The sequence below is a fragment of the Homarus americanus genome, unplaced genomic scaffold, assembly GCF_018991925.1.
Source record: "Homarus americanus isolate GMGI-L3 unplaced genomic scaffold, GMGI_Hamer_2.0 scaffold28, whole genome shotgun sequence".
Lineage (NCBI taxonomy): Eukaryota > Metazoa > Arthropoda > Malacostraca > Decapoda > Nephropidae > Homarus > Homarus americanus.
The window spans coordinates 5,690,234-5,715,675 of record NW_024742238.1 but is presented as its reverse complement, the minus strand read 5'-3'; the positions used below and the strand labels follow the sequence as shown (position 1 = coordinate 5,715,675).

Genomic DNA, 25,442 nt, shown 5'->3' with positions numbered 1-25,442 from the left:
ACTGTACTGTATATGGGGAGAGAGAGATGGTTCACTGATGGTGCCCTAGTCTTAAAGAGGTACTGGAGAGGTTATGGTGGGGGGGGGGGGTTGTATCTGTGAAGAGAGGGGTAAGAGGTGTATAATCCTCTCTCACACAGGTGATTAAGGGTAGGTACAGGTGTAGAACTCTCTCCGCCAGGTGTAGATGAGAGGTGTGGTGAGTGCGCTTGTCAACAATGGTTCGTTGAGGTAGAGAGGGACTCGGCAGTAGGCTAGGTTGAACACACGCACATGATAAAGCTTACACACACATGACAGTAGTACACACTTAAGATAATACACACACACACACACACACACACGTTTATGATACACTCAGGGAACGAAGGAGAAAGTATTACACTCTTTAACCACGATTCAAACTTACCTAACCTAACCACGGTTCATATGTTACCTGAGGGAGGGGGTTAGGTTAAGTTAGCGTTAGGGTGTTTAATCTTCAGGTGATTCAACACACTCTTGTCTGGTTGTGTGTGTGTCATCTTGGGTGTCATTCACGTGTCAGGTGTCAAGGTCTCCACAATACGACTTGGCGCTCACCTGATCTTCCCTCTTGCCCAACACCTGTGAGTGGCAGCCTGATTATATTACGCTAGTGTTTGGCCATTGCTTCATGACATACATACATACATACATACATACATACATATATACATACATACATATATACATACATACATACATAAGTGATTAAGAGTATCTTCTGTCTCCTCGTAAAGATCAAATAAGAGAGAGGGGGGGGAGGGGGGACGTCACTGCCACCCTCACACTGAGCATGACAACAGCAGCACCTGATGATGGACCAACACACAGCAGCAGCGAGTGTACTTATACGTTGACCCATGGCAGTAGCGGGGCCGGTATAGTGTGGGGGGGGGGTAATTTCAACGCTGCTGCCCCATCCCAGGATCATCTATACCACCACCCACACTACCACCGCTACCACAACCACCACACAAACACTCAGCATCAAAACTATCACAGCCTACACACTACTACCACACACCTACCACCAACAGATAGATATTTATTTTTGTAACTGTTATACGTCTCTCTCTCTCTCTCTCTCTCTCTCTCTCTCTCTCTCTCTCTCTCTCTCAGGCAGGTGTGGTCAGCCTCAGGTGTGTGTGGGGTGACCTGGTGCGCCTGATCAAACTAGACTCAGGAACCTTGTGTTACTCCCTCTGCCGCGCCCTCCTCACGCACCACACCCACAACACCCACGCTCATAACATTTCTTTAACCCATAACACGTGTATAGCCACCCACACCCATGGTACTGAACCCACAATACGTCCCGACACCCATGCCCATGACATTTAGTTAATTCACAGGGGTTGGCATCGTACTCAAGGGGTTAAATCATCATACTCAAGGGGTTAAATCATCATACTCAAGGGGTTAAATCATCATACTCAAGGGGTTAAACCATCATACTCAAGGGGTTAAATCATCATACTCAAGGGGTTAAATCATCATACTCAAAGGGGTTAAATCATCATACTCAAAGGGGTTAAATCATCATACTCAAGGGGTTAAATCATCATACTCATGGGGTTAAATCATCATACTCAAGGGGTTAAATCATCATACTCAAAGGGGTTAAATCACCATATACAAGGGGTTATCATCCACATTTCACTTCACCGACTGACACAGAGGCTGTTATCATTAAGAACATCACCCCTGAGATGTCATGGCCTCCTCCCCACCGCTTCAACACCTATTTTCAAACAAGTACACAACAGCAATGACACAGTTCCTCCAGCAGTTTCCCGTTGGATGTTAGTGTTTTCACAGCTTGTATAGATCACAGATGGGACGTGCTTCAAGTATTGTTGAGGGAGGTGCGGTGGAGAGAGCGGCCTTGTGTTGGTTTGGGGGCTGCGTGCGGGTGCGGTGTGTTGATCTGCGGTATTTCATGTTTACCTTCTGTTGAAATGGGGTGTTTCTGTGAGTCGGGAGGGAGGGGGTTGTGAGGGGTGAGGGTTGAGGGAGGGCGTGGTGAGGAAATAACGATGGGGTTTAATTATTCGATTTAATTACAAACTTGAAGGTGGATATGTGATTTGTTTACGCGCGTGTGTGTGTAGTGTGTGTGTGTGTGTGTGTGTGTGTAGAAAGTGTCAGATACGAACAGTCTCGTGTAGGGGTGTCAATCAATGTCAGCTAACCAAGTCTAAAAATGACAGAGTAAAAATGTATGTCAGTTAAGGTCAAGCAGCAAGAAATGATAGATATGGGTCAGCCTTCATAGGTGGGTGGGGGAGAGAACCGCCCCACCAGTAGCCTCATCAAGGTCAACCTCCAGAACTCACACTGTCTAAACTGAATGTCAATGTCAGCAATACACTAGAATACTACCTAAGCTAACCTAACCTGACCTAACCTAACCCAACCTAAACTAACCAACCTAACCTGAACTAACCTAACCTGAACTAACCTAACCTAACCTAACCTAACCTAACCTAACCTAACCTTACCTAAGCTAACCTAACCTGACCTAACCTAACCCAACCTAACCCCATTAGTGATACCTTGGATTGTGTTGTCATGGTGTACAATATTATCAAGTTGTTTTTAATCAATACTTTCATGGGAGGGAGAGGGGGGGGTATCACTCCTGGGACCATAGTTTATAATTTCAGTTTATTTAGCCTCGTCTCTACTCCTCCCACCACCCTCCCTTTACCCTAATTAATGGCTAAAGTACTGTATATAATTGTTCTTTTTCTCTAAATTTCTTATATTTTTCTCGTAATTCCTATTTGTATTCTTCTCTCGTGTCTTTTTCCGATATTTGAGTACACATCCTCTGTTTAACGGATTATATGGAGAGGAAAGTCCGTTATGTTGATGATCCGTTAGATGTGAAAGTCCGTTATATCGAGGATCTCTTTGAATTTATCTCCTCCCCCCATCTAACGGATTACATGGAGAGAGAAAATTCCGTTATATGGAGGTTTCACTCTCGGTAGGGTCCTCAGGTCTCCAAACACGAGGGAATTTCAACTTTAAGAATCTCTGTGAATCCAGGTTATACGCTGAGGCCCACAACACTATACCTTCACCTCTGCTTTCCTTTTCTACGAGTCACGACGCTGCCCCCTGGCCCTCTGTTTACACACAACATATGGGCCGACGTGTCTTCCGGCCACTTTGGGGAGAATCCAGTTCCAGTCGCTTATGGTTTCACGTGAAGATTAGGCACCCCGATATATGTCACCTATCTTGATTGAATACATATACTGTTTACCCATTGTTTGTATACCTGTGTATGTATATTGTATGCCTTTATTGTTTATATTTGTGTTGAATCAATGTAAACTTGTATGATCATTTTACTGAGTGTTTACTTGTTGGTCTGATTGTTATTGTTACTTTACCTGGGTGAAGAGAGTTTATTTGCCGGGTCTGTATAAAAGATGGTATCGTGATATCGGTGTCTCGGTGGGGTGGTCGAGGGCTGTGCAAGACGCCGCCTTCAAGCAAGTCTCTCCCGTCCCGCGTGGGCCGTCTTTGTGTCGCCCTGGGTTGAGTGTGGGGGACCTCCTCCTTTACTTCACCTGGACCCAACCCTCTCCGGCCCCTAGTATATCAAACCACCTTCCTGAGTGTCTGATCAAAATTTGTGGCGCTGTGAAGTCATTAGCGGAGTTGTGTTGGCCGGGGAATTACTGGTTGTTGGCGATGGACAAAAGAGATTGCCTGGGGAGCGCCCTGCATTTAGGTCCCCTTGGCGCCTGGACCTGACCGAGGGCTTATTGTGAGTATCACTTTTGCTCCTTGGCGATAGAGAGATATTTACCAGATTTCAGAAGTGTGTTTGAGGGACATTGTGGCCGCTTAGGTTGAGAAGAACAAGTTGTGGCAGTGGGGTGAGGGAGGCGCAGGTGGGGGAGGCTAGCCACCCGCACAGGCTAGGTGGCGGGCTCCTCAGGGCCTGTGTGTCCTCCCGAACATTATCACTTTTTTTTCACACTTCCTCTGTGGTAGTGTTGGAGGTGACGGTGGTACTGGTGGTGTTGGAGGTAGTAGTAGTGTTGGAGGTGACGGTGGTACTGGTGGTGTTGGAGGTAGTAGTAGTGTTGGAGGTGACGGTGGTACTGGTGGTGTTGGAGGTAGTAGTAGTGTTGGAGGTAGTGGTGGTGGTTGAAGCAGGGCACCATAGTCACCAGTAGGGCGGAGGTGGTAGCGAAGGTTCACCCTGGCTGACGTGAAGCTGGGCACGGATTCCCCAGACAGACAATGAACACCTGAGAAGAAGAACGTAGCAAAGTTATTACAGTATTGAGCTTTGTTGCCAGACTGTGTAAGAGCTAAACAAGAGTTCCCTGGACAGTGTTGTGGGTAAATAAGTAGCCAGAACCTCAACATTTCTCCCACAGTTAGGAGTTTATTTTGTTACAACGTTAATATCTTTTTACCATTCCTAACATTATAGTCATTTACGTACCGACTGTATGATAACATATATTAAGTAATTATTAGACACACACACTTCTCTCACACACGTTTACAGTTGGCTCAGTACCAAGCTCATGAACGAACCTAACTGTGTGGGAAAATCTTACAGATAGGTTTCTGCCTCTCGACACACACACACATCATAACACCATCTGCTCAGAGGTGTTGCATAGATAAAATCCAACACGGAGGGACAAAGCCTTCACTCAGAGATCACCAAGTCGCAGTACTCATACACCAGACCGACTCCTTGAGAACTGGGAATCTTGCCATGAGAAATTTTTATTGGTGGGTTGTAACCGAACACTCGTGCAGGTGAAGAAAAAATACTACTTGGTAACTCATTGGCTCTGGGTCCAGGTTCAGTGTTACCAATCTTTTATGACGTCGCCAAGTTAACAAGACTGTATGGATAATGATCACTGACATAATTCAGAGTGTTTATTAAATTACAAACAAGAATTTAATGTATAAGGTAACAGGTAAAAAGCTTCCGTTCGTGTGGCGATGAATGGATGATAAAGGTGAGAGGCAGGTAAGCCCGCCTGATCCGCCACAGTATCAGTGTTAGGATTATACCACGATCACAAACCCATTCTCTCGCCTTTAAGCCAATAATCCGAACTTAAACCTAACCTATAGACCCTATGGTAGTTTTGGTAAGGTTAAGTTACCTTTATCCGGCTCGCGTCGTCTTAAAAAAAAAAGAGGATTTCGCTTTTATGGTCGTGGATTTTTTAAACATTAGTAGTCTTGTTGCTCCAGTCAGCGAGATGGCCGACCACAGGACGAAATGGAAAGTCCTCTTGACCACAACTATACCAGACACCTCACACACTCACACACTCACTGACACACACACACACACACACAAAACATATTAATCATCACGTATTGTACCTTGATTATATAACAGCACCAGGCATATAGGGGTGATAGTGACTGCATCTACCTAGCGAGAGATGGACCTTTGTCACTCTATTCTAATACCATAAGGACATATAATCACAGCGTATCATCATCAATACACTTCTGTAATTAAAGACCCGGAGGAATAACATCATAACATAACCAAATTAGGTGATGAAAAAAAAATACTAAAACACCTCGATATTTTACTGTTCAAGAAACTGATCAAAAGATGACCTTGTTATGAGAATGTTAACGTGTACGGTACATGAATAGCTTGGTTATTAAGTGACAAGAGTAATGACAATAACAGTTAGGTGGGGGAAATGGCCGCGTAATATAGGTACATGAGTTAATACGTAATAATTATAATGTTTAATATACCCTTGAGTCTACTTTCTCTTCTCCTGCTGCCTTGGCATTTACATAACACGCGGGGAACAGGTGTGTGTGCGTGTGTGTGTGTGCGTGTGTGCGTGTGTGTGTGTGTGCGTGTGTGTGTGTGTGTGTGTCAATGTCAATCAATATCCGTTTGTCACCACCGCCCTCTCACCCCTCCCTCTCACCCTCCCCCTCCCTCCCTGCCCCTCCTACCCTCCTCTCCCCCAGAACATGACGACTCACCCACAGACCACAATCACCCCAGCTACGTCAACACACCAACGCCACACCAACGCCACACCGTCACCACACCCACGCCACACCAACGCCACACCGTCACCACACCCACGCCACACCCACGCCACACCAACGCCACACCGTCACCACACCACGCCACACCCACGCCACACCAACGCCACACCGTCACCACACCCACGCCACACCCACGCCACACCAACGCCACACCGTCACCACACCAACGCCACACCAACGCCACACCCCTCAAAAAACGAAAATCAATATCCACAAACATCTGCTGAATCACTGTCGGCTCTACCTACAGTACCTCGAGTTTCCCCGTTGTTGTCAGAGATTGGTAAAGCTTCCCCCGTTGGTGTCAGAGACTGGTAAAGTTTCCCCGTTGTTGTCAGAGATTGGTAAAGTTTCCCTCGTTGTTGTCAGAGACTGGTAAAGTTCCCCGTTGTTGTCAGAGATTGGTAAAGTTTCCCTCGTTGTTGTCAGAGACTGGTAAAGTTTCCCCGTTGGTGTCAGAGACTGGTAAAGTTTCCCCCGTTGTTGTCAGAGACTGGTAAAGTTTCCCTCGTTGTTGTCAGAGATTGGTAAAGCCCCCCCTCCCCTTCTGTCAGAGATTGGGATGATTTACATATAAGTTTTTCCTCGCGATTAGACTTAAAAAGAACAACACCTGATTGGCCAGTTTGTTTTAAGATGCCATTAGAGATATTAGGTGTTCAAGATGGCGTCGGTGAGGTATAGAGAGGGAGAGAGAGGGGATGAGAGGGAGACAGAGAGAGAGGGGAGAGAGAGAGAGAGAGGGAGAGGGAGAGGGAGACAGAGAGAGAGGGGATGAGAGGGAGGCAGAGAGAGGGGATGAGAGGGAGGCAGACAGAGAGAGGTGTGGAGGTAGGGTTCAGTGATGGGGGAAGGAGGGAGGGGGTCAGGCACACTCCACGCTGCTGTCAACACAACAACAACACTCCCCTTCACCCTCTCTCCCCCCTCATCACCCCCCATTTATTGATCGTTTACCTTCAGTACTCAACCAATGCATATTTCATAATTGCAACATGAACTTATATATAGAAGGCACGCGTTAAGGTGTGTGTGTGTGTGTGTGTGTGTGTGTGTAGTTTGTGTGTGTGTGTGCGTGTGTGTGTGTGTGTGTGTGTGTGTGTGTGTGTGTGTGTGTGTGTGTGTTTGTGTGTGTGTGTGTGTGTGTGTGTGAGGAGCAAACAGCCTTGGGTCACCTTACAAGGCTCTGCCGCCGTTGTTCTTGTCTTGACCAGAACGACTTGCTCCCCACTATCACCACCAGTTCACTTCACCATCACCACCACCACCATCACACCACACCATCACCACACAACCATCTCAATAAACTGTTGAAGAAGAACGTATTTGATTCACTGTAGAGTCTTGGTTTAATTTCGCAGCCATTTTGTGAAGATTAATAAAGATTATGACTCATTAGGGTTCAATTTCCCGACTAATATTAATTTTATCTCATTATGTAAGTCTCAGTGTAATTACGACGCCATTTTGTTTTCCATCTTTGTGACCCAGATAAACGTATTCTCACGTCACGACAAGGGAAGAAAAATTTAACATATGAACCTTTTGGAAATCTGGGTCAGGGAAGGCTTGTTCGTGTGTGTGTGTGTGTGTGTGTGTGTGTGTGTGTGTGTGGGGTTGTACTTTCGTTTTGTGTTATTTAGGAGATCTACACACACACGTATCTTTCTCAGTCTTCCTCTCATTCTCACTCATATATCTTTCTCAATCTTGCTCTCTCTCTCTCTCGTGTACGTCATTCATTCGAGTTGTCATATTTCTTCAAGGTGAACTGTATCTCACATACATACCTCCTAAACCACTCCTTTCTTCATCAATTCCCCCAAACTCCAACAATCCTGTCCATTTCCACTATCCCGTCTTTATTAACTGCTACTTTTGAACACTTGAATCTAAATACCAATTATTATTTTTTTTTACGTTTTTACTGTAAATATATTGAAGGTAATAAACAACTTTTTTTTTTCGTTTAAAACTGTTAATATGTCAAGTTCTTATTTTTTCTTTATTTACGTCAGGCAGTTTTATGAGTATCAAAGGTGAGTGAGTGAGTGAGAGAGAGATTGAGTGAGTGAGTGAGAGATTGAGTGAGTGAGTGAAAGTTATAGTTTAACTTACAAATAATAGTTACAAATTAAACTAGCCAGGGTCAATAACTAACTTTAAAGTGAAATAATCTTGCAGGAGGGGGGTGTCTAATCTTCAGGTCAATTTTATATTTTTATCTATATCTCAGTAAATCTTGAGCCTGAGTGAAATATTTACAGTTTAAAGGAAGAAAAAAAAACGGGAAAACGTGAGACATACTTTTTTTTATTTCGTCTCAGTTCGTTTCAGTTAATCCAGTTATTGTTGCTGTCGAGAAAAACTGGCTCACGCTCCTTGGGTAGTGTGTGTGTGTTACAGTGAGAGAAAGGTAAAATATATTCTGAACATATGAGAGAACTAGGTAGATATTGAGAGAGAGAGAGAGAGAGAGAGAGACAGAGAGAGAGAGAGAGAGAGAGAGAGAGACAAACTGTTGCTCACTGGTAATATCCTTGTGTCTGTGTGTTTGTCATCCTCAAAGGTCACGAGTCAGTGTGTGTGTGTGTGTGTGTGTGTGTGTGTGTGTGTGTGTGTGTGTGTGTGTGTGTGTGTGTGTGTGTGTGACCACTAGCGAAGACCTGCCTTAACATCTATAACACCTAATAAAACACCTGCCGTGACACCCAACACCTGCCCCAACACACAACACCCACCCTAACACCTGCTCTAACACCTTAACACCCACCCTAACACCTGCTCTAACACCTTAACACCCACCCTAACACCTGCTCTAACACCTTAACACCCACCCTAACACCTGCTCTAACACCTTAACACCCACCCTAACACCTGCTCTAACACCTTAACACCCACCCTAACACCTGCTCTAACACCTTAACACCCACCCTAACACCTGCTCTAGCACCAGAAACGCCTAGCACAACATGCAACACCTGTTCAAACACCTGGCACAACACCCACCCATTATACTCTCAGACCCAAACTTGTTCTAGTGATTTGACTTATAAATGACCGTGAGGGAAAAACTCACATATGACAAACAGACTAACGCAAAGGTCACTAGAGGCATAATAATAAGACTTGACCAGGATGATTATGTGAGAGTGTACTGTATGATGGTGTGTGTGTTAATATGGTGGATATAATTGGTAAAGTATTTACAGGGATGATTGATGACGTATGTTTACAAGGATGATATAATGACGGGTACTAATAAGGATGGTATAATGACGTACACTTACAAAGATCATAATAATGAAACGTATATTTTTACAAGAATGATAAAAAAGCTAATGGTCAGAACAAGCAAAACAAATAATTAAACAGGCGTGAAAATTGACCTAAAAAGACCTGTGTTGCAGAATATTGCAATGTAAATGACCTGCATTGTCATCTGACGATGACTCCGCAAAACTACAGGAATATTTAAAAAAAAATTTCGAATGGTCTGAAAAATGACAGATGAGATTCAATGTGGACAAATGTAAAGTACTTAGTATAGGAGTTGTAAACAGGGAAACAAGATACCAGATGAACAACGATGTTATTGAGGAATCCGACTGCGAGAGAGATTTAGGAGTAATGATAAGTAGGAATCTTAAGCCAAGTAAGCACTGTATATTTGCTCGAAACAAGGCTAATGCAGTACTTGGGTTCATACAAAGGAGTGTTAGTTACAAGACTAGCGAGTTCATCTTAAGACTATATCTTGCGCTTGTGAGACCTCACTTGGATTACGCAGTTCAATTCTGGTCACCGAGGTGTATAAATGGAAGTCAGGGCCAAACAAAGGTGACAATACAAAGGTACTCAAACTATCCAACCAGGAGCGAACTCGTAACAATGGTTTTAAATTAGACAAATTTAGATTTAGCAGTAGTAGTAGTAATAGTAGACACCACCACCACACTATCTCAGGATGGTGTCAGCGATCAATCTCCCTCCGTCAGAAACACTCGTATTATATTGTCCTCCACTACCATGTTCCGGGTGACAACAAGTAGTGGCCGTCACGCACCTACTGCCTCACATATTGTCTCTCATCTCATGGTCTTGTCGTAATTCAAGTCTCGCCTTGTGGTTCTTCGTCTGTCTGTCTGTCTCTCCGTTCATCTGTCTCTCAGTCCGTCTGTTTGTAAGCCCCATCCATGTTTATCAGGTTGTGGTGCAGGTAGGTGAGTCCCCCCCCTTCCCCCTCAGCAGGTATACTTTCATAACTATGCAAAGTTGTGGAGTGAGGTGAGTGGTGGGTCGGGCAGCTCAAATGTCACCCACTGAGTCACTCTTACTGGTGGCCCGCCTTGACCACACCCTGTCATGCCCTACCCTCCCCTGCCCAACTATACCCTCCCCTGCCCTAATCTCCCCTTCCCAACTATATCCTCCCCTTCCCTGTTAGTACCCAACTGTACCTCATCTTACCATACCCCTCCCTTGTCTGTTGCCTTCACTCCTCGCGGTTAAGTATTTACTAATTCCCAACAACCCGTGATTAGTTTTCATGTCCCGTGGGGTCTATTCCCATCCGCTTCCCACGACCCCTTGAGCAGCTCCTTCAGTAAACACATCCTAATTATTATAAACCCGTGTTGTGGCGCCATGACTGACAGTGATGGATGTGAACCAAGCGCCCATTGTTTACATCTTGGACGTATGGGGAACGGCGTTTCAGATACTCTACACAGCTTTGTATATTTCTCTAAGTCCCTTCCCCCCTTTTTTAAATCATGATAATATAGAACGATATATATTTTTTTTTTTCTTACATAACAAAGGAACCGAGTTTATTGTTATATAACATTGAGGCAGCGACGTGGATGAGAAAGAATTTAAGAATCTCATAATATTTGCGACTTGGGAGGGTAGGAAGGAAGTGATTCATATACCGTATATTGCTATAAGCATCGTAGTATATTACTCTATACTCAAGATGACGTTTAGAAGATTAAAATTAACATTATTATCCCTTATGATTTACTCAGGCCATCTCCTGCCCATGGACAGGTGAGGTTTATATCCTACCTGGGATAATTACTGATCCAAGCAAATACTTATACTCTGTCTTCCACACACACACCACACGTACCCCCATCACGACCCCTCCACCACGACCCCTCCACCACACCTCCACTCCGCCTTCATCCACCTCCACTACACCTGCTGATCCATCCACCTACACTACACCTGAACTTTCCTCCATCTTTATCACACCCCACCCACTACTCGCCGTCTCCACATCACCTCCACCCACCTCCATCATGCCCCCTCCACCTCTACCACGTCCTCCACTTTCACCACCTTTGATATAAATAGAGAGAGAGAGAACACGAGAACGCAACAAGACTCCTTCCCCAGAGAATGTGGACGTAGGTGTAGCAGTATTAGGCGTGGTGGTGGTGTCGTCTGAACACATCACGTGGGTGGTCGTGTAGCCAACTATCACCACCACCAGGCGAGGGGGGATGGGTTACCCCCCCCCTCTCTCTCTCTCTCTCTCTCTCTCACACACAGACCACCCCAGAGTCGCCTAAGGGGCAACCGTCGGGTGATTCTGAAGACCGAAGTATACCTTACACCTTCCAGTCGAACTCACCACCACTACCACCACCATCACCATCAACACCACAGCCACCATCACCACCACCTTTATATTACAACACCACCACCACCACCACCATCACCACCATCATCATCACCACCACCATCACCACCACCACTGAATCTGACGAGAAAAAATATTAAGGCAAAGTAAAAATAGACTTGTGGTCAGTTCGAGTCGCGTGGTCAAGGTGTGTTATTGAATGGCAGATCACCTGAAGATTAGGCACCCTAACTTATTTCACCTGAGGCTTGAACACCCTAACGCCACTTAACATTACCTAATCTAACCTAACTTGACCTAACCTAACCCCCCTATACCTACCTTACGAGGCAGGGGAGGAGGGGGGGACGCCATTTAGCGGTTCGATTCAACTTCTGCGGTATTGGAACTGATAATTGTGCGGTAGTGGTATACAAGCGGTAGATGGATGTGTTCTAATGCCATAATTAAGGGGAACTATAATATGCGGACACTTATGGTACTTAATTATATGGATATTTATCATTAGGTGTCAATAATATGAGTTCTTTTATCTCTAGGGACGAAATTTACGAACCTTTGAGAATTTACTATATATTAAATGATACAATTAAATACGATTATATACATCTTAAGGGAAAAATTAATTAATATATGAACCTTTGAAAATCAGCCCTTATAATTTAATGAGGCAATTTAATACGTTTCTGAGAGTAATTATAATTAGGTCAGTCTTGTGGTCGACTTAATGACAGATTCTCCCCTCACAAGGAAGTAGAAAACGGTCGCTAAGCTGCGGCGGTAAATCAAGTAATTCCTTGGTCGATTAAGCTTTTGCGAGAGAGAGAGAGAGAGAGAGAGAGAGAGAGAGAGAGAGAGAGAGAGAGAGAGAGAGAATTTCCCCCTGTATTTGGTGATCGATGTTGTGCTGTGTTTAGAGATGGTGGTAGTAGTAGTAGTAGTAGTGGTGGTGGTGGTAATGGTGGTGTGTTAAGATGGTGGTAGTAATGGCTTGTTGGTGTGTCAAGATGGCGGCGGTGACTCCCTTCTAGAACACACACACACACACACACTTTCATTCTTTTTCCACCTCAAGGTCGTATTAGTGAATTAACTATATATTAGAGACAGGTATTATGCCAAAGTACAGTTATTAATGTTATCACCCACTGTGTCGCCTGGTAACTCATGACGTGCGGTAGTGTGTGTGTGTGTGTGTGTGTGGGTGTGTGTGATAGAGACCTTATCGTAATTATAGAGGAGTGTTCTTAGTCCCTATAATTAGTGGAGAGGAATATTTATTATTAGCGTATAACAGATATGGTTTAAAGAATGTGGGAACAGGTTATAATGTTGGGTCTCTCTCTCTCTCTCTCTCTCTCTCTCTCTCTCTCTCTCTCTCAGCCAGATACACGTGTGGGCTGTCATCTAATACGCGTTTATTCTCCACATTATTCTTATCAGAGTCAGGAAGTAAAGCATTGTCAACACCTGCTGTGTGACTGAGTGCGTTTAGTGTCTGTTTTGGAGGCGTTGAGATAGATAGATGGATGGATGGATGGATAGATAGATGGATGGGTGGATGGATGGATAGATAGATAGATAGATATGTTGGAGGTGAGAGAGAGAGAGAGAGTGGTCGTAACCTTGTATGTACGATAATGTAGAAACCAACTGTACGTAAAGACAAGACCTTCGTACACCCGATGAATATTGACGAGCTTTAAAGACGTGTTGTGCTGCAAGGGTGTGACTCGATGGGGGGAGCTGTGGCCTCGTGGTGTACTGTGGGTAAAGGTCTTTCGTGTGTGTGTGAGAGAGAGAGAGAGAGAGAGAGACTTAAACGTGTCGAGCTAGAGTTTGAGGGTTCCAATAATGTGCCACCTCTCTCTCTCTCTCTCTCTCTCTCTCTCTCTCTCTCTCTCTATGACGATACTAGTTTATAATATAACTTTAAACCTTTACTTTACTTTATTTACTTGTGATCTGATAAACGAGTAATAAGTAAAATAATAAAATAATTTCCTTCATTCACTCCATAAAGCTCATGCCAAAGTAATGATAATTTAGTAATATCTCCTAATATTCCTCTATTATGGTGGAGTCCTCGCCATATTACCGCCAAATTATTCTCCTTTAGAAAGTCTGCTGGATTTATTGTCGTCAACCTCTACCAATTTAACGTAAATGTCAATAAACTGTGTGGCTTACTCCCGTCTCATGAGTTGTTTTTCCTAGTATAAACAACGACCATATAAGCACTAATGTAATTCTTTTTTGATTGGGACTTTTTTTTTCCAGCTTGATTTAACTTACTTATTTGTTTTGGTTATGATTATTTATTTGAGGTTATTATTAAAAATTAATTAGGTGTTGTGATGTATAAGGGTGGTACTGGTTGTGATGGTGGTGGCTTTGTTCATCCTCGAAAAGAAAATAAGCCACTCCCATTAGTTCTTAGATCAATAAAGGCATAACTAACATTATTATTTTTTCTGCTCTCCCACAGGTAAGGTGACTCTCCCACTCTCCCAGCCAGCCCAAGACTCTCCCCCTCTCTCCCCCTCCCCCCTCAGTACTCCGCCAGGGCCACGATCAGCTTAGGGAGACTCAGGTAGGTAATCACTAGTACGCCTCCTGTTATTTATAGGCACCGTCTCGTCGGCCAGGTATAACCCAGGTGAGTTTAATTACGGCTCCGTCTACCTTAGTTTAGCCTTATCTTACCTTGTCTTTCCATGTCCTAACCTAACCTCTTTTTTCTTCTTCTTCTTCTTCTTCCTCTTATTATTATTATTATTATTATTATTATTATTATTATTATTATTATTATTATTATTATTATTAAAGCCATTAGTTTTAGTTATATACTGTACTTCACTAGTTATGCATTCATCACTCTCATTCCTACTTGCTGTTCATGGGTTCCTGGGGGCGGATTATTTCATGTCCATGTCTAATTTGCCTGATAATTGGACATAAAACCAAGAAAATTGGGAGATTATGATGTAATTTCCCTAAATCCGGTGTAATGGCGAATGTGATGTCGTTATGATGGCAGGGGAAATATTTTGTGGTGCTGGGGAAATATTTTATGTGGTGGGGAAATATTTTGTGGTGGTGGGGAAATATTTTGTGGTGGTGGGGAAATATTTTGTGGTGGTGGGGAAATATTTTATGTGGTGGGGAAATATTTTGTGGTGGGGAAATATTTTATGTGGTGGAATGGGGTGGTTGGTATGTGTACGTGTGTGTGGGAGGTAACTTTCTCCAGGAGTGAAAGCCTCTACGCCGCGGTTATCTGTTGCCTGTGTGTGTCTGTCTGTCTGTCTGGTTACCTGGTTGTTCTACTGACGGCGACGGTGACGGCGACGGAGGTACAACAGTGTGCATTATTATACACCTTAGTTATCTCTCCCTTTTTTCCCTCTGTCTGTCGGCGGCGTTGTGAGGTGCGTGTTATCTTGGGCAATGTTGTGGTATGACCTTGGTATTTATTGATTAATGTTGAGTGGAAGTAAGTGAGGACTGGTGCAGGTGCTTAACACACACACACACACACACATACACACACACACACACACTCATACATAGTGAACGGTGTCGTCTACGCTGGACTTTCACTGCACACTGGTGGCGGGTCAGGTCATCTTGGGTCAGGGAGATGGCTGGCTGGCTGGTGGTGGTGGGTATGAGGAATTATACACGGATCTGTATAATGGGGTTAGGTTAGGTTAGGTTAGGATAAGATTGACCAAGGAAGAAAAGAGTAGACTTAGTTAGGTTAGGTGGAGAGTGTAGTGAAGATAGTACTATACTTGCCGAGGTCACCAACACAGCGGGGGGAGGGTGAAAGGTCCGGTTCTGCTTCATGCCCTGTGACCACGACGATAAGGTATGACCCCCATGGTTCATCAAGTTACCTGCCTGGCCTCACACTGAAAAGGTACGTACCTCAGGCCTAATTAATTACCTCAGACTGATCCAAGCTACCAGGCTGACCTCCTCGACCTCTTGGCTCATATCATGCGACCTCCCACAGCGACCCTGATTACGGCAGAGGTCGGGGAAAGTAACTAAAGACTTACCTATATTAAATTTCTCTCATCTATAACACAACTCCCATCCCTCCTGCAGTGTTGCCATCTACGTGAAGACCCTTAGGTAGTCGTGTCATGGTGGGTCTCAGATGCCCCCCCTGCTGTCGGGAATAGAGCGGCGAGGCAGGCAGAAGAGGGGCGAGCTGTTCGTCTAGCGTTAGATTCCGTAATAAGTGAGTTAGTGTATGCTGTGTTAGGGTTTGAGGCGCTATTGAACCTTGTACACTCTTCCCCCATCATCCATCTCTCCCTTCCACTTCCCCTCCTCTTCCCTTCCTCCTTCCCACCTCCTCCTACCCCCTTCCCACCCCCATCGCCCCCTCCCCACTCCCCTCTATTGGTGAAGTACATTTTTTCTCCCTTTTGCAATGAAACGTGTGACTTTAAACACGTACGGTAAGCTTTCACTCGTGTATGCAATGAAACGTGTGACTTTAAACACGTACGGTAAGCTTTCACTCGTGTATGGTGGGGGTGAGGGAGAGAAGGTGGGGGGGTAGTGAGGAGGGGGTAGAGGGGTAGGGGAGGGAGGGGAGGGGGAGGAGAACTTGAAGTGTCTTTAAATGGGAGGTTTTATAGGTGACGTGTAAGATTGTCTCGTGTTATGTATGTTTGTGTGTGTGTATGTATGTATGTATGTATGACTCCTTTATAGATTCTCAGGCCGATTATGTCCGAATACCTGACTTCATTTAACCATAATTATGTCAGATTTTCCTCAGGTATATTATGTCAGATTTCCTCGGGCAGATTATGTCAGATTTCCTCAGTTATAATCAGTCTCATCCATTTATGTCAAATTTCCTCAGACAGTTTATGTCAGATTTTCCTCAGGTATATTATGTCAGATTTCTCGGCAGATTATGTGATTTCCTCAGTTATAATCTGCCAGTCTCATCCAGTTATGTCAAATTTCCTCAGACAGTTTATGTCAGATTTTCCTCAGGTATATTATGTCAGGTTTATCCGGGCAGATTATGTCAGATTTCCTCAGTTATAATCTGCCAGTCTCATCCAGTTATGTCAGATTTCCTCAAACAGTTTTGTCATAGATTTTCCTCAGGTATATTATGTCAGTTTTCTCCAGTATATTATGTCAGATTTCCTCGGGCAGATTATGTCAGTTTCCTCAGTTATAATCTGCCGTTCTCATCAGTTAATTTCCACCCAGGCAGATTATCAGATTTCCTTAATAATCTGCCAGTCTCATCCAGTTATGTCAGATTTCCCCCAGGCAGATTATGTCAGTCTTTCATAAACAGATTTTAATTCAATCGATCAATCTTCACCCCTGTCTATCAATAGATCTATCTCCATTTCCACAGCACAGTGAGGTGGGGGTGAGGCGTGGTAGTGGGGGTGAGGTGGGGAGTAGTGGGGGGTGAGGTGGGGTAGTGGGGGTGAGGTGGGGTAGTGGGGGTGAGGTGGGGAGAGTGGGGGTGAGGTGGGGTAGTGGGGGGTGAGGTGGGGGTCAATCACCAGGCAAATTATAGAGGCAGTAGTTGGCAGCGATTACGGGGCAATTTGTTAAAGGTTTCGTACCTACATCGGGTCGCTGACACACTTAAGTTGAGAAACACTCTATAGCTGACACACTTAAGTTGAGACACTCCATAGCTGACACTTTTGAGACACACTCTATAGCTGACACACTTGATACACACACTATGTACACACTTAAGTTGAACACCTATAGCTGATTGAGACACACCCATAGCTGACACACTTGAGACACACACTATGGACACACTTAAGTTGAGACACTTTTGACACACTATGCTGATACACTTAAGTTGAGACACACTCCATAGCTGACACACTGCACTTAGTTGAGATACACTCCATAGCTGACACATACACTCTGTGATAAGTTGAGACACACTCCATAGCTGACACACTTGATACACACACTATAGCTGACACACTTAAGTTGAGACACACTCCATAGCTGACACATGAGACATACTCTATAGCTGATACACTCTCTATAGCTGACACACTTGAGACACACTCTATAGCTGATGCACTTGAAGTTGAGACACACACATTGCCTGGGTTTTTGGACTTTATTTTATTTATTTCCCGCGTCTGAATTCAGTCTCTCTCTCTCTCTCTCTCTCTCTCTCTCTCCCTTGTTCCTATACATTGTGTTGTTATTGAAAGTTGTTGAATAATTCCGTAGTCATTGTTGTGTGTGTGTGTGTGGAGTATGCTTAGAAACAGAAAGTAAGGCGAGGAGGGAGAAAAGGGAACTTATACTTTCTCTCCTCTTCCTCCTCCTATTCTTCCTCCTCTTCCTCTTCCCCTACTTCTTCTGTTTCTCTTCCTTCCGTTCATAACGTTTCTCCTCCTCCCTTTCGCTGCTTACTTTACATCTATTCTCTCTCTCTCTCTCTCTCTCTCTCCTCTCTCTCTCTCTCTCTCTCTCTCTCACACACACACACACACACACACACACATGAATGGTAATGTAAGGGAGAAGGGGGAGGGTATTGGGAGGAGGAGGAGTGTGGAGAGGGGAGAGTGTGGAGGAGGGAGTTGTAAGGGAATCGATGTGGAAGGAGGTAAGAGGAGGAGTACAATGGATCAGGCCGCCTAACACTATAGTCACGCCCGCGATAAATAGTTGTGTAAAAAGAAATTCACTTCTAGGGCAGGCGTCGTCTGTCCTCACGCCCCCGCCTTACACGGCCTCCCACGCCCTCCCACGCCCACCTTGCCCTCCTCCTTACACACACCAGAGTCTTCCCCACGCCCTCCACGCCTACCCACACCCTCCGACCCCGACTCCCCACCACGCCTTCTACGACCCCACGTCCTCGGCCCCCAACCACCACCACGTGCCCACGCCTATCAAGTTTTCTCTTCAGCCTTGGCTTTTTATTAACCACGCTTTCTCCTCCTCCTTCTCCTCCTCCTCCTCTTCCTTCCTCCTTCCTCCTCCTCCTTCTTCCTTTCTCCTCCTCCTCTGCTTCAATTTTTTCCTCTACATCTTCCTTCTACCTTTCCTTCTCCTCTGTTTTCTCTTCCTCCTTCTTCTCCTTCTCCTTCTCCTCCTCTGCTTCATATTTTCTCTCCACGTCTTCCTTCTCCTCCTCCTCTCTCTGTTCCTTCTCTCTATATATAAAACTTTTTGATGAGAAAGTTTTTTGAGATCTCTAAATCAAACTTTCCCACGAGAGAAATTTTTTAGGATGTTTTCTTAGGTGTTTGAAATTTCCCTACGATTTTTTGGGTTTTTTTTTTCGGTTTTTAGGTTTCCAGATTCAGTTTTTTCCCTAGATTGAAAGTTTCTAGGGATTTTTTTTAGAGACAGAAAAATATTGATATGATTTTTTTAGCTATTAATTGATTTTTTATGAACTTTAAGCAACGTTAAGAAAATCACATTCCCCCTGCCCCCAAAAATCATCAACAACAACAAAAACAAGAAAAGACAAAATAAATAAAAAAACAACAAGAAACAAAAAATAATGAAAGTATATCAGTATTTTTCGGTTCTTTACTCTGACTTTTACTTATGAGTGAAAGTTTATTTTTGAGAGATAAATTTGGGGGCGTTTTCTCTTTCAGTGGGAGTTAGTTCAATTAATTTTTATCACACGAGATATATAAAGGAAAGTGGAGGAGGAGGAACTATTGTGTGTGAGAGAGAGAGAGAGAGGGAGAGAGGGAGAGAGAGAGAGAGAGAGAGACAGAGGGAGAGAGAGAATGAATTAATACACGTCTCTCACTATATAATTACACTAACTGTAATAGTCAACCAGTTCAGCAGGAGCACCAGTCACTGACCTTACCCAGTCACACCACCTTACCCAGTTATTGATAAATCTTGCCAGTTTATAATCCAGTTAACTGTCACACCACCACAGTCGACACACACACACACACACACACACACACACGCACGCGCGTCATACCTTTAATCAAATTTTTTAACACCTGATCCTGTTAAAGAGTTTGGCTTTGTTGAGGAGGAGGGCCAACATGGGAGGGGGAGGAGGAGAGGGCCAACATGGGAGGGGGAGGAGGGAGGAGGGCCAACATGGGAGGGGGAGGAGGAGGGCCAACATGGGAGGGGGGAGGAGGCCAACATGGGAGGGGGAGGAGGAGGAGGAGGCCAACATGGGAGGGAGGAGGAGCCAACATGGGAGGGGAGGAGGAGGAGGAGGAGACAAACCATCATGAGAGGAAGGAAGAGGAAGAAGACCAACGTGGAGGAGGAGGAGGAAGAGGTGAGTCACGAGGTCATGGAGATTCAGGTCATGAGGGGAGTCTTCCCCCAGCTAGGCCCTCCTTCTAGTGACATACTGAGGAGGAAGGGAAGGAGGAAGAGGAGGAAGGGAAGGCAAGGAGGAGAAAGACAAGGAAGGTGAGGAGGAAGAAAAGAACGAGGGAAGAAAGAGGAAGGGAAAAAAGAAGGGGAAATAAAGTTTGTTTTCTACTTCCTTCACATACCATCCGGGGTGAGTGGCTCGTGAGTAAGTTTCCCCATAATGAGTTAACTAGGTTTCCTCGGGTGGTAGTGTGGGTGTGGGTGGTAGTGTGGGGGGAAGTGAACCAGCATCTCACACCCACACTGTAAACATCCGGGTGTGTGGGTCGTCAGGTGGAACAGGTGGGAGAAATACAAGGTTATCTCAATACAGTGTTCACCCCCTCTGACGGTCAAGTATGGTGTGGTGTAGTGTGGTGTGGTGTGGTATGGTGTGATGTGTGGTGTGGTATGGTGTGATGTGTGGTGTGGTATGGTGTGATGTGTGGTGTGGTATGGTGTGATGTTTGGTGTGGTGTGGTGTGAAGTGTGGTGTGTTGTGGTGTGGTGTGATGTGATGTTGTATGGTGTAGTGTGGTATGTGGTGTGACGTTGTATGGTGTAGTGTGGTGTGTGGTGTGATGTGTTTGTTTACCTATTTTATTAAGAGTATATTCTACACCTGTTGTTTCCTAATTTCATATCATAATTACTTCACCTGTACTATAATTTAATTCTTAATGATTATCGTTACTAATTAAGGTTAAAATCTTGGTTATGACTTTGTTGTTGTGTTGGTATGTTAATTATTTGTGTTGTAGCTCATAGTAACCAGTTGTGTTGTTTTGTGTTCGGGGGTGGGGGAGGGGGGTTGATGTTTTTTTATTTGACTTCGTGATGAAAGTTGGTGATTTCTTATTGTGTGACGTGTTGGGATTGTAGGTGGACCATGGGAGCAGGTGTGATGATGGGGAGGAGAGGAGAGGGTCAGGTGAGAGGTGTGTGGTGGTGGTGGTGATGGTGGAGTTCTCTGTGTGGTGTCAGCAACAGTGTGCGTGGGGTGATAGTTAAGGAGGGTTAGGTGGCGGGGTTCAGACAAGTTTCCCGTTTGCCAGAAAAGTTCTTGTGACAGAACCAAGGACAACCACTCGACTCGTAACATACACACACACTTACGCACACACACACACACCTGCACACACACACACACACACACACGCACACACACACACACACGCACACGCACACACACACACACCACACCACTATAATATTTCTATAATAAACTTCCCTTAAGTGAGAATTTCTTCATAATAAACATACCAGAATCCAACTCTCTCTCTCTCTCTCTCTCTCTCTCTCTCTCTCTCTCTCTCTCTCTCTCTCTCTCTCTCTCTCTCTCTCTCTCTCTCTCTCAGGTTAGGACACAAAGATGGCGACGAACTTGCACTGAAACCTTACCTTTAGAAAATTGAACTTAAAAGATTTTCTAGTTTCTGAAGAATTAAAAAACAAAACCGTTTAGTTAAGTTAGGTTAGGTTAAGTTAGGTTTGGTTAAGTTAGGTTTAGTTAAGTTAGGTTAGGTTAGATTTTTCTAAATTTGGAAAACTCAATGAGTTAATCTGAATATTTGCCACAAACCCTTTCACGTTACCTGCCTCACCTACCTGGTCTTGTCTCCCTTCTCTCACCCTCCTCTACCTGCCTCCTACACTGAGAGAGAGAGAGAGAGAGAGAGAGAGAGAGAGAGAGAGATATAAATACTTAAGTGGTTATGACAGTTTACCAGCAGTAAATTATCACCAGTACATGAACTCACACACACACACACACACACACACACACACACACACTGATGGAAGAAGACCCCACAGGTGAGAGAGGTTAGACACTTGCACACAGGTATGGAGGAGGGAGAGAGAGGGGGAGGTTGCGTCAGTCACGAGGCAAGAGAGAGAGACAGCGAAAGAGAGGGAGCAGAGAGATAGAGATATATAAATAGATGCCTTTAAAAGTTACAATAAATAATAAATTACCTTAAAACTAATAGTTTATTTGGCCTTTTTTTTTTTTTTTTTTTTGCTGCTCCCCGGAAGATTATTACTATGGTTAAGTGTTGATACAAGATAAGCGTTTCCTCCCAGTCGTGTTCATGGCGCGGGGTACATACAGTATATCCTTGGAGGAATCCTGACTCACTTAAACCTCCATCCGAGAGCCCATAGTTAGGTTAGGTTATAGGTTGGGTTTAGTTAGGTAGGAATACTCTCATTATTTCTATTATTACTACTAGTTAATGATTACTACTACTACTATTACTACTACTACCACTACTACTCCCTTCGTCTTCTCCAACAATCTCTCACTTCCTCACCAATCCCCCTCACCCCATTATTCCTCCTCCACCCCCTCTTCTAATATTGCCCTCCCCCCCCTTCACCTACCCCTCCACCAGTGTTGCGCCAGCTCCCCCTCACCCCCCTCCTTCAGGTAAAACGGGCTCACCACGGAGTCATGAGCCAATCAACGTGTCGTAATATCTCAGGGCACCAGAAGTCATTGGTCCGTTTCATGATCTGTTGGACCTTACTGATGGCTGGTGTACGTGGGCAGGTGTGTATAGAGCCCGCCAGGTGTACACTCTCTCTCTCTCTCTCTCTCTCTCTCTCTCTCTCTCTCTCTCTCTCTCTCTCTCTCTCTCTCTCTCTCTCTCTCTCTCTCTCTCTCTCTCTCTCTCTCTCTCTAAGGGTCCTTTGGTTCGAGTCTAAGAACACTCCTTTTCTGGGTACCCTAACTTTACATTTCGGGTAACGACACACACACACACACACACACACACACACACACACACACACACACACACACACACACACACACACACACATAATCTAACTAACCTTACAAAATTAATTAACCTTTTTAACTCTGCATGGCACCTGTATTACCTAACACAGGTGGAGGAAAGTGATCTGTTATAATGCCACGTTTCATGACACTCACCAGTTCTTGTTCACATAAAACTTACATGTTGAAATATTGACGGTAGTGGGATCATGTGAAGATTAAACACCCCTAGTTTATTTCACCTAAAGATTTGCTACTCAGTGTAATCTAACCTAACATTAACCTAATCCAACCTAGCATCCTAACCTAAACTAACCTATTCTACCCTATAGCATTAACTTAACCTAATTTAACAACCTAACCTAACCTATTCTACCCTATAGCATTAACTTAACCTAATTTAACAACCTAACCTAACCTATTCTACCCTATAGCATTAACTTAACCTAATTTAACAACCTAACCTAACCTATTCTACCCTATAGCATTAACTTAACCTAATTTAACAACCTAACCTAACCTATTCTACCCTATAGCATTAACTTAACCTAATTTAACAACCTAACCTAACCTATTCTACCCTATAGCATTAACTTAACCTAATTTAACAACCTAACCTAACCTATTCTACCCTATAGCATTAACTTAACCTAATTTAACAACCTAACCTAACCTATTCTACCCTATAGCATTAACTTAACCTAATTTAACAACCTAACCTAACCTATTCTACCCTATAGCATTAACTTAACCTAATTTAACAACCTAACCTAACCTATTCTACCCTATAGCATTAACTTAACCTAATTTAACAACCTAACCTAACCTCCCCATTGGTATCATTACGGTTGTTTATCTTCAAGCAAATTAAGCTAGGGTGCTTAATCTTCACATGATATCGGTACCTATTGCGTATTAATATAACAATATGCAGCTATACGTTAGTTGTGTGTGTGTGTGTGTGTACAGCTCAGCGTGTGGGGGGTCATCTACAACCATCATTGCTGAACTCTCAAAGCGTTAAACCATCGTCATCAAAGGGTTAAACCATCGTCATCAAAGGGTTAAACCATCGTCCTTAAAGGGTCAAACCATCGTCATCAAAGGGTTAAACCATCGTCCTTAAAGGGTTAAACCATCGTCCTTAAAGGGTTAAACCATCGTCATCAAACGGTTAAACCATCGTCCTAAGGTTAAACCATCGTCCTTAAAGGGTTAAGCCATCGTCATCAAAGGGCGTTAAACCATCGTCCGGGTTAAACCATCGTCCCAAAGGGTCCAAAAGGGTTAAACCATCGTCATCAAAGGGTTAAAGGGTCAAACCATCGTCATCAAAGGGTTAAACCATCGTCCTTAAAGGGTTAAACCATCGTCCTTAAAGGGTTAAACCATCGTCCTTAAAGGTCAAACCATCGTCATCAAAGGGTTAAACCATCGTCCCAAAGCGTTAAACCATCGTCATCAAAGGGTTAAACCATCGTCATCAAAGGGTTAAACCATCGTCCTTAAAGGGTCAAACCATCGTCATCAAAGGGTTAAACCATCGTCCTTAAAGCGTTAAACCATCGTCATCAAAGGGTTAAACCATCGTCATCAAAGGGTTAAACCATCGTCCTTAAAGGGTCAAACCATCGTCATCAAAGGGTTAAACCATCGTCCTTAAAGGGTTAAACCATCGTCCTTAAAGGGTTAAACCATCGTCATCAAACGGTTAAGGTCATCTGGGTGTATGAGTTAAGTTGAGTAAAAGTGAAATTAACGACGAATGGGTGTTAAGCCTGTACAGAGTCTGCTGAGCTAAGCATTTCTCGTGAACCTGCGCGTGTTGCAATACTTTTTTCTGTCAACGCGGCCAAATATTGCAAGAAGATCAGTGTGTGTAGAGAGTTCATTGTTTAACCTATGACTGGTAAGGGAGAGAGACTAGTGTAGTGTGTTGTGTAGTGTAGTATAGTGTAGTGTAGTGTGTTGTGTAGTGTTGTGTTGTGGTGTGCAGTGTAGTGTAGGATATTGTCGTGTGTTGTGTAGTGTTGTGTTGTGGTGTGCAGTGTAGTGTAGGATATTGTAGTGTAGTGTGTTGTGTAGTGTAGTGTAGTATAGTGTAGTGTAGTGTAATGTACAGTAGTGTAGTGTAGTGATCCCTATCTTAGAGATGTTTAAATAATGATTGGTACAGTTGGCCAAATAAATACTCAAGCGACCCCCAACAAGTATAGGGTAGGGCAACTGATCTGGTAATACTGTTAAGGTTCAGGGGGGAGACACGGGGTGGTATAAGGGGGTAAGGGGGGTGGTATAGGGGGGTAGGGAGACAAGGGGTGGTATAGGGGAAGGAGACAGGGTGGTATAAGAGTAGGGGTGGTATAGAGAGGGGAGGAGACAAAGGGTGATATAGGGGAGAGACACAGGGGTGGTATAAAGTGGGGGTGGTATAGGGGTGAGGGAGGAGGAGACAAAGGGGTGATATAGGAGGGGGAGGTATAGGGGGGTAAGGTGGTATAG

The 25,442-nt window shown here is 44.2% G+C and overlaps 1 protein-coding gene across 1 annotated transcript in view; it reads left to right on the top strand.

Moving 5' to 3' along the window:
• LOC121876666 overlaps positions 1 to 25,442 on the top strand; it is a 131,209-nt gene that overhangs the window by 1,077 nt on the left and 104,690 nt on the right.